The 11397-nt window shown below is 41.0% G+C and overlaps 1 pseudogene; it reads left to right on the top strand.

Moving 5' to 3' along the window:
* The first annotated feature begins 9294 nt into the window (after nucleotides 1–9294).
* Nucleotides 9295–10350, top strand: LOC123457341 (annotated as a pseudogene).
* Nucleotides 10351–11397: the final 1047 nt, after the last annotated feature.

Here is an 11397-nt window from a genome sequence, read left to right as displayed (position 1 = left end):
AAACAACAGAGGAGCAGATCGTGAGATAGAAGATCACATGGACCAGCGGGAGAATTAGAGCCACCATCCACAGTCTTCCCTCCCCTCACACCAGCTCAAGCACCAGCAAGCACCAGAGACCAGGGGAAAGGAGATCACAGCACCCAGAACTGGTGACCAGAGCAGCAATCCAATGACCTAGCCAGCCTACTTGAACCCACAGTGCACCAAAGAGGGACCCAAGCAGAAACACAGCATAACTGACACCAAAATCATCCTAAAAGGTAACTGGGATTACACCAGGTCAGTACCCGCCAAATAAGCCTGATATATAGGCCTGAACTGTAAGTTCTAATTGCATCTTCCATAAAAGGATGAATTATATGTTAAATCTCATGGGTGGTTGGATTTGCCTTTTTTTTTTTTTTTGAGGTAGGGTTTAACTCTAGGCTGACCTGGGATTCACTCTGTATTCTCAGGGTGACCTTGAACTCATGGTGATCCTCCTACCTCTGCCTCCCGAGTGCTGGGATTAAAGGCATGCACCACCATGCCCAGCTTACCATTCTTAAACAAACTATATTTGGGGCTTTTTATTTAATGCTTCTTGATTTATAGTGGCTTTGTTTGCTCTTCTGTTGTACATTAGGGAAGGGTCTCACCTAGCACCTTAAGCTCCTATCCTGAAGATATATAATATCAGATTGTTTGATACATCTAATAATACTGCAGCTAACTAGAAAATCCAAGCATTGAATTAATCCAAGATGCAAAAATATGTACATTATAACACAAGAAACACCAAATATCAAGACAATTTAAATCCACTGAAAAGTATTAATGCATCAGAAATGACCTCCAGTGAGAATGAGTAAGAGGAAATGCCTCAGAAATTTTTCAAAAGAATGATTAATGCTCAAAGAAGTCAAAGAGGAAATCAAAGGAATGAAAGAGGAAATCAAAGGAGTCAAAGGAGACACAGGACACCAATTTAATAACCTCTGTAGCACAATCAAGACATAAATAAGGAAATGGAAATAATAAAGAAAAGTCAGTGAATTACTAGCAATGAAGAACACAGTTAATGAAATAAAACTCTGTAGAAAATCTCACTAGTAGAGTGGATGAAGGAGAGGACAGAATATCTAAACTGGAAGACCATGTGGCAGATCTAATACAGCCCAACAAAGACAAAGACAAACTAATAGGAAAGTATGAATGTGAATTTCAAGATGTCAGGGACACTATTGAAAGATCAAACATAAGAATTCAGGGTATAGAAGCAGGAGAAGAATTTCACTCCAAAGGCATAGTAGGCGTTTTTCACAAAATCATAGAAGAAAACTACCCCCAAATTGGGATAGAGGTGCCAATACAGATACAGGAAGCCCTTAGAACACCAAACAAACAAAACCTGGAAAGAAACTCTCCTTGCCATACTACAACTAAACTACCAAACATAGAAACCAAAGACAAAAGATTGAAAGAAGTTGAGATAAAAATCAAGTTACCTACAAAGACAAGTCCATCAAGATCACAGCAGATTACTTAACACAAACTTTTAAAAGCCAGAAGGACATGGAGTGATGTATTCCAAGTTCTCAAAGATATCAACTATCAACCAAGGTTACTTTATCCTGCAAAGCTATCCATTCAAACAGACAGAGAAATAAGGACATTCTACAAAAAAAGCAGGCTAAAGGAATATTTGAACACAAAACCAGCTCTATAGAAAATATTTGAAAGAATCCTCCATGCTGAAGAGAAAGAAAAGCACACATATAAAGGACCTGGAAAAACAAACAATACTCAAATACTATTTAACACAAGAGAGCAAAAGTAAAACTGGAAGAACTGCAAAAATTGGCAAAAGTAAATACACATCTTTCAATAACATCTTTTAATATCAACAGCCTCAATGCCCCAACCAAAAGACATATATTTGCAGACCAGGTTAAAAAGCAGGATCCTTGTATTGCCTCCAAGAAACTCACCTTTCTACAAAGGATGAACACTATTTTAGAGTGCAAGGTTGGAAAACGGTGTTTCATGCAAATGGGCCTAGAAAAGAAGCAGGGGTTCCTATCCTAATATCTGACAAGGTCGACTTCAGTTCAACATTAGTTAGGAAAGATAAGGAAGGTCACATTATATTGATTAAAGGCACAGTCCAACAGGAAGACATTACAATCCTAAACATATATGCACCATGGGGGCTCCCAACTTCATCAAATAAATGCTATTAGAAATAAGGTCACAGATAATACCAAACACAGTTGTAGTGGGTGACTTCAACACCCTACTCTCACCAATTGACAAGTCATCCCAGCAAAAAATAAACAGAGAAGCATGTGGATTAAATGAGGTCATAGAGGAAATGGACCTAACAGATATATACAGGACATTTCTTCCAAATGCTGCAGAATACACATTCTTTTCAGCAGCACATGGAACATTCTCTAAAATAGACCATATTTTAGGAAACAAAGTAAATCTTAACAAATACAGGAAAATTGAAATAATTTCTTGCATATCTGACCAAAATGGGATCAAACTACAAATCAATAGCAAGAAAAACTATAGAGCATACACAAAACCATGGAAATTACTAGATGATGAATGGGTCAATGAAAAGATCAAGAAGGAAATAAAAAAATTCATAGAGTTAAATGATACTAAGAACACATCATACCAAAACCTTTGGGACACAATGAAGGCAGTACAGTGGTAAATTTATAGCTCTAAGTACCTATATTAAGTAATTAAAGAGGTCTTAAGTAAATGGCCTAATACTTCACCTTAAAGCCTTGGAAAAAGAAGAACAAGGCAAACCAAAAATCAGTAGATGGGAAGAGGTAATAAAGATTCAGGCAGAAATTAATGGAATAGAAACTAAAAAGCAATCCAAAGAATCAATGAAAGACAGAGTTAGTTCATTGAAAGGATAAACAAGATTGACAAACCCTTAGCAAATCTGACCAAAAGAAAGAAAGAAGAGACACAAATAAGACTAGAGATGAAAAAGGAATCACAACAGATACCAGAGAAATTAAAAAAATCATAGGGACATAATATAAAAACATTTACTCCAGTAAGTATGAAAATCTGAAAGAAATGGATGATTTCCTTGATTTATATAACCTACCTAAATTAAATCAAGATGAGATTAATCACTTAAATAGACCTATAACAAGTACAGAGATCCAAGCAGTCAACAAAAATCATACAACTAAAAGAGTCCAGGCCCAGATGGATTCACTGGTGAATTTTACCAGACCTTCAAGGAAGAACTAACACCATTGCTTCTTAAGTTTTTCATAAAATAACAAAAAAAGGAATCCAAACTCCTGCTACAAAGCCAGCATCACCCTGATACCAAAACCAGGCAAAGATAAAACAAAAAAAGAAAATTACAGACCAATCTCCCTCATGAACATAGATGCAAAAATTCTCAACAAAATAAAGGCAAACAGAATACAAGAATATATCAGGAAGATCATTCACCCTGACCAAGTAGGCTTTATCACAAGGATGGTTCAACATATACAAATCGATAAATATAATACATTATAAATTGGACTGCAGGATGAAAATCACATGATCATCTCATTAGATCCAGAAAAAGCATTTGACAAAATCCAACATCCCTTCATGATAAAAGTCCTACAGACACTGGGAATTGAAGGAACATATCTCAATATAATAAAGGCTATTTATGAAAAGCCTACAGCCAACATATTACAAAATAGGGAATGACCTAGAAGCTTTTCCACTAAAATCAGGAACAAGACAAAGGTGTCCACTGACCCCACTTTTATTTAATATAGTACTGGAAGTCTTAGCTGTAGCAATAAGACAAGTGGCACACATAAAAAGGATACAAACTGGAATGGAAGAGATCAAGTTATCATTATTTGCAGATGACATGATTCTATAGATAAAGGACCCTAAAAACTCTACCAGAAAACTGTTAGAGCTGATAAACATCGATATCTATGTATCAGAATACAAAATAAATACACATAAATCAGTAGCCTTCCTACATGCTCACAACAAACACACAGAGGATGAAGTCAGAGAATCGCTCCCATTCACAATTGCATAAAAAATAATAACAAAGTACCTCGGAATAAACCTCACCAAGGAAGTGAAGGATCTCTACAATGAGAACTTTAAAACATTCAAGCAAGAAATTGCAGAAGACACTAGGAAATGGAAAAACATTCATTGTTCCTGGATTGGGAGAATCAATATTGTGAAAATGGCAATCTTACCAAAAGCAATCTACACATTTAATCCCCATCAAAATTTCAACAGCATTCTTCACAGAAATAGAAAAAATCATCCAAACATACATTTGTAACCACAAAAAATTTCGAATATATAAAACAATACTGAGCAAAAAAAATAAGGCTGGTGGTATCACCATACCTGATTTTAACCTATACTACACAGAGCCATAGTAGCAAAAGCAGCATGGTACTGGCACAAAAGCAGACATGTAGATAAATGGAACAGAATAGAGGACCCAGATGTAAGTCTGGGTAGCTATTGCCACCTGATATTCAATAAAAATGCCAAAAATACTTATTGGAGAAAAGACAGCCTTTTCAGCTAATTGTACTGAGAAAACTGGATATGTATCTGTAGAAGGATGAAAATAGATTCTTTTCTCTCTCCATGCACAGGAATTAAGTCCAAATGGATTAAAGACCTTAACATCAGATCTGATACTCTGAAACTGCTAGAGGAAAAAGTAGGGGAAACCTTTCAACATATTGGTCTTGGCAAAGACTTTCTGAATACAACCCCAATCTCTAAGGCAATAAAACCACAAGTTAACCGCTGGGCCCTCAAGAAATTACAAAGATTTTGTATGGCAAAGGACTCTGAATAAAGGAAAGAAGCAACCTACGGAATGGGAAAACATCTTTGCCAGCTATACATCTGATAGAGGATTAATATCTAGGATATACAAAGAACTCAAAAAATTAAATAATAACAAATCAAACAAGCCAGTTGAAAAATGGGCTATGGAACTAAATAGAGAGCTCTCAAAAGAAAAAAAAAAAAAGTATGGCATACAAGCATCTAAAAAATGTTCTACATCCCTACTCATAAGGGATAAGCAAATTAAAACTATGTGAGATTCCATCTCACTCCTGTCAGATTGGCTACCATCAAGAAAACAAATGACCAACAATACTAGTGAGGATGTGGAAAAAGAGGGACCTTTCTACACTGTTGGTGGGAATGAAATCTGGTCCAGCCCCTGTGGAAATAAGTGTGGAGGTTCCTAAGACAGCTAAAAGTAGCTCTGCAATATGACACAGCTACAGCACTACTAGGCATTCAACTCATTATGTTAGAGAGTTGCTCAAACATGCATATTGCTGCTCAATTCACAACACCTGGGAAATGGAATCAGCCTAGATGTCCTTCAACTGATGAGTGGATAATGAAGATATGGCACATTTATACACTGGAATTCTACTCAGTGGTAAAGAAATATGAAGTTATGAAATTTGAAGGAAAATGGATGGATCTGGAAAGGATTATTCTAAGTGAGGTAACCCAGACCCAGAAAGCCAAGCAGTGCATATTATCTCTCATATGTGGAGCCTAGCTACAGATGATTGGACTTCTGTGTGAGTAGGAAGAAAACTCAGTAGCAAAGGCCAGTAAGCTAGAAAAGAGATATAAAGGGAAGAGAAAGGGAGGGAGGGATGTACTTAATAGGATGGTGTTTAATATTTGTAAGTAGAAGAATAGATTAATGGGGGTGAAAAGACCCAAAATCAGGTCAGCAGAACAGATTGAGTAAAGGAAATGTGGAGGGAGGGCTAATCAAAATCTAAGAGGATATAAGTAAAGCATACGGAAACCTGCTGTTTTGGATAATGGAACACTCAGGAGCTGTAGATAGTTGCTAGAAAATTTTTAGTACCAGGGATGGGATACCTTCCAGTGAGTTGTTGGCCAGAGAGGTCACTGATGCCCCCAAAACATTATAGGCCATTGCTTAGGCCCTTGGTTTCCCACCAGGAATAGATTGTAAGACCCTATTGCTGACACATACTTGGGCTGTAAGCCCACTGAGATATCCTGCTGGAACTGAGCTGATAACCTCCTCCATGTAGACCAGCTGACAGAAAGCTGGAAGAAGCCATTCTTCATGAAATTCAATGGGAGGAAGAGAAATCACCAATGAAGATACTCAACAGTGGACACTTCAAGCCTTACATTTTGCCAGCCACACCAAATAAGCCAACGGGTGCAATAGTGGCATATCTATCATTGTTGAAACCAACTGCCCTCTAATTGGACTGGAGGTCTGCTCCATGGGAGGGAATACTTCCCTGATACTAAAAACTTAAAACAGGTTTAGTCATGAGTCCTGGGGGTGTAACGTCTGCTGCTGTCTGGCTGAATGTATATACTGTGCTTATCATACTTCCCAGTAAGCTCTTCTCTTAATGTTAATACCCTTTTATTAATGCTACTCTCATTTTTCATAGAGAATCTTCTCTTTTTAGATGGCAGTGAACTTGGTATGACTCAGAAGGCATCATGGTGCTAGAAAAAAGTGACAGGAGTGCTCAGTCAGTACTGCAATATCTCTATCACTGCTTCCAATGCTCAGGGTCTATTGTGGAAGAGGTGGCGGAAAGAATGTAAGAGCCAAAGGAAGTATTGGTCTCCTTACAACGTGCTCTGCCTAGACATAAAATGGCCTGCATATGGCCTGGGGCCCATGCATGTGCCTGACAGCTCCCTCTTTGGTTTTATAATGGAGCAATGTCATCACATTGAGTGAGGTCCTTGTACTTTATCACAGGTTCAGACAGATCTAGGTGATGCATGAGAGCTTGGTGGGTAGCTACCATAGCAATGTTAGTTATTTGTCATCTGAGAAATTTGATAAAGCAGGAGGCCACAAGGAACAGAGCTCCTATAGCCAGAAGGGGGCTAAGGAAGGGGAGGAGCCAAGTGACTAAGGAGTTAGAGAACCAGGTGGCGGGGTCATCAGATTTATAGCAGCCAAGTGTCTCCTTGAAGAGTTTTTTGAGGATTTTAACATTTTCATTAACAACATTTTATTCATTGACAAAAGAAAAAATTCTCCCAAAACCACACATGCCCCACCCCCATGTTCAGCAGTGATGAGGTTTTAGGCTCTAAAGTTTTGGAGTACCACACCCATGAGAGAGCTTAATTGTCTCTGAACAGACTCAAGGCTTTTGGTAGTGGGTACCATGGCCTGGTCAAACTTGTCTCAGAAGTCCCCTGCAAGGTGGTTGGTTTGAACAAGAGCAGCTCCTGCAGCATCAGACACACCAAGGGATAGTGTCACACCTAGGTCCACCAATAGGGGGATGAAAATCTCCCTCTGTTGACACAGGCAGGGATTGTGGGCCACTTTTTCTTCTTTGTAGAGATACAAATGTGGACCAATTAAGACTTGGGAACAATAATTGGGAGAGGAAATATTTATGAAAGGTGTAATTTGCCCTTGGCACCATAGGAGAGCAGGTGTCTTCACACAAGTGGTCTTGGTTATGGAAATATTGAGTTTTAGGAGGCATTGAGCTCTGGTCAGCTTGGAGTTGGACAGTCAAAGGAGCATACCTTGACCAGCATCAAAGAGGGGAATGTCAGTAAGGCATGGTTGGGAATACTTTATTGCAGATGTGGAGTATTCAAGGGTGGCATTAATAGGGACTGTGGTTAGCAGAGGGGTGGTGGTGGATACACAAAAGAAGCAGTTAGAAGCATTGGGGTGATTGGTAAAGAGGAGGTTGGCCACATGTTGCATGTTTTGTGCTCAGGTTATGGTGGCTTGTATCTTTTCCATGACTTGTTTTACCTGTGAAAGAATGTAGTGGTGAACAAGAATCCTGCAAGAAGTGGGGACAAGCTGTCTACAGATATGAAGGCTGGCAGAGGGAGATAGTGAGAGGCCAAGAACCTAAAGTTTTCTTGTCACCCATACCCAGCGTACATCCCAGGGATCTAATATATTTTTTTAATTTTTCACATTTTTCTTTTTTCTTTCTAGGTTCGTTGTTGTTAATATAAAGTCAGAAAGGGTTTCCTCTAGTTTTTGACAGAGGAACAGTAAGGAAAAGGTATTATCTTGGGTGCTATAAGGGGCTGTTATTCTATCCCATGCTTTAAGAGCACAGAGGTGGACTTGGTCATAGTACCCTGGGGGCTGCTGGGCCTGCTGGATGCCTATGAAAAAAATAACCCTGTTCAAACAGCTCATCAAGGACCCATGGGATGTTTTGTTGGTTTTGATTCCTTCTTATTTGTTGGAGGCATTCCTATGGATAGGGGGCTTCCCATTGAAGGAATAGGAGGCTAGGCAGCAAAGACCATCAGATATCACCCCAGTCCTGGGGGCTGTTAAGGGAGTCCCTAGGCTCTGGAGGAAGGGCTTAACCAATGGCACATGGATCCCATCCTCCCTAACTGCCTGTCTGAGTTCTTTTAGGTCATTAGACTGATCTGGATACCATTATAGGGGCTGAGCTCGAGTTGGTTGGACATTAACAGGAAAAGATGTGACTCTCTGATCATATGTATTTGTATTGTTATTTAGAGCTTGCATAATTGTGTGATTATCAGTGAGGGGGCAGTTGGAGAAATGTCCGAGTCAGGGGAATTTATCATGACGGGATTTTTTTGGCCCGTGTCAATGAGTCCAGAGGGGAGCAGCCTGTATCAGAATGTGTGTAAGTTGGTAGGGGTGGATAAAGGGCATAGGGAAGTCTGGAGTAATTTTTTTTACTAATTTCTTCTATAGCCTTTTCAAGGTCAGCTTCAACCTCATGTGGCCTGGGGCACTTAGCCATGCCTGACAGCTCAGGCCTACTTTAGTCTCCAGTGGCCTAGAGCCCATAAATGTTCCAGAAAATTAGGTATTGGTATATCAGAGTACAGCATTGTTATATCAAAGTGGAACACTATGATGTTACAGTGGGGCATTGTGATATCAAAATGTGACATTGGACAGCCATGGAAGCCGCCACACTGGAGCTCCATGGGTCTCTCCTGTGGGCCGCTGGTTGTCTGGCCAAGTTGGACAAGTCGCGGGGCATCGTACCTGAGCCATCGCCGCAGCTCAAGGCCCGACCCCGGGTTGGGGACTACATCAGGGGGTTCCCCGGGGTTCTGGGACTATGAGCTGCCTCTGGCTTCATGGTGAGCCAAGACCTTGCCGAAGCCCTATGCTTCGGTGGCCGGAGCATTGTCCCAGGGACAGAGGCTTGGTAGCCCATGCCAGCGAGGGGCATGATAAACCGGTGGCTCCCGGGCTTCTGGAAGCTCTGAGTGCAGGGAATCTCTGGGGACTGTGGACAGCTGCCCAAAAGAGAACCAACAACTTCCTGTGGTGGCTACATGGTAGTGTGGGCTTTGGATATCCAGAAGGGATGTCTGCAAGATGCCAGTATGGACAAAATAGCTTGTGATGCTTATCCCCACCCACCACTTCTGAGATATTGAGCAGAAACCAGAATACCTCCAGCCAGAAAAGTGCATCCCACCTCCCTACCCCGGCCGTGCGGGAACCATGTGGTTTATCCGGGATGGCTGTGGCATTGCCTGTGCTGTTGTCATCTGGCTTCTGGTTCTCTATGCAGAGTTTGTGGTCCTCTTTGTCATGCTGATTCCATCCCAAGACTACGTGTACAGCATCATCAATGGGATTGTGTTCAACCTGCTGGCCTTCTTGGCCCTGGCCTCCCACTGCTGGGCCATGCTGATGGACCCCGGGGCAGTGCCCAAAGGAAATGCCAATAAAGAGTTCATCGAGAGCCTTCAGCTGAAGCCCGGACAGGTGGTATACAAGTGCCCCAAGTACTGCAGCATCAAGCCTGATCGAGCCCACCACTGCAGTGTTTGCAAGTGGTGCATTTGCAAGATGGATCACCACTGTCCCTGGGTCAACAACTGTGTTGGTGAGAAGAAGCAGAAGTACTTTGTCCTGTTTACAATGTACATAGCTCTCATGTCCTTGCACGCCCTCATCATGATGGGATTCCACTTCCTGCATTGCTTTGAAGAAGACTGGACAAAATGCAGCTCTTTCTCTCCACCTACCACGGTCATCCTGCTCATCCTGCTGTGCTTTGAGGCACTGCTCTTCCTCATATTCACATCAGTGATGTTCGGGACCCAGGTGCACTCCATCTGCATGGACGAGATGGGAATAGAACAATTGAAAAAGGAAGAGAGAAGATGGGCTAAAAAAACAAAGTGGATGAACATGAAAGCCGTTTTTTGCCACCCCTTCTCTCTAGGCTGGACCAGCCCCTTTGCCACACCTGACCGGGGAAGACAGACCCATACCAGTATGTGGTCTGAAGGACCTTGACCAGCATTGCCACTCAGACACCACAGCACAGCACAGCACGACCCCATCCGCTCAGGAATGTTTAAACCGAAAGAAAAACAAAACAACTACTTTTTTATGATTCCAGTAAAATGGCTGAGCATTGCAGAGAAAAAAAAATGTGATATTGTGATGAACAAGTTGGTGTTTTTATGTCATAAGGGAGCATTTTGATGTTATAGCTGGGCATTATCATGAGACAGTGCGTCATTATGATATCAGAGTGGGGCTTTGTGATGTCACATTATGGTATTGTGATGTCACAGGGAAGCATTGTTATATTACAGTGGGGCATTGAGGTGTCACAGTGTGGCACTATGGTGTCATAATAGGGCTTTGTGGTGTCACAGTGAAATCAGAGTGGGGATCTGTGATGACAGAATAGAATATTGTGAACTCAAAGTTGGCCACTGTGATGTGACTTTGGGTATTGTGATGTCATCTTGGAGCATTGTTATATCACAGTGGGATACTGTGATGTCACATTGCTGCAATATGATGTCACAGTGGGGCATTGTTATATTACAGTGGGGCACTGTGATGAACAATTGGTTTTATTATGTCATATTGAAGCCTTGTGTTATCATAGCTGGGCATTACATGATAAAATGAGTCATTATAATATCACAGTGGGGTATTGTTAAATCTCAATGGGGGATTTTGATGTCAGAATAGGGCCATGTGATATTACAGTGGGAAATTATGACCTCACAGCTCAAGTCTATAATGTCACAATGGGACATTATGATGAAAGATTGGTGGATTGTGATGTCACAATGGACCTCTGTGATATCACAGTGGGGCATGTTTATGTCACAGTGGGGCACTGTAGTGTCAAAATTGTGTTTTGTGTTGTTACATTGCAGCACTGTGAAAATAGATTGGGGCTCTGTGGTATCATAACAGGATACTGTAATGTCACAGTTGAGCATTGTGAGTTGATATTGGGTACAGTGATATCATAGTGGAGAATTATTATATCACTGTGAGACACTGTGATGTCAGTGTGGCAATGTGAT

This window comes from Jaculus jaculus, unplaced genomic scaffold (assembly GCF_020740685.1).
Source record: "Jaculus jaculus isolate mJacJac1 unplaced genomic scaffold, mJacJac1.mat.Y.cur mat_scaffold_37_1_1805170_arrow_ctg1, whole genome shotgun sequence".
Taxonomy (NCBI): Eukaryota; Metazoa; Chordata; class Mammalia; order Rodentia; family Dipodidae; genus Jaculus; species Jaculus jaculus.
This window is presented reverse-complemented; position numbering and strand designations above follow the sequence as displayed.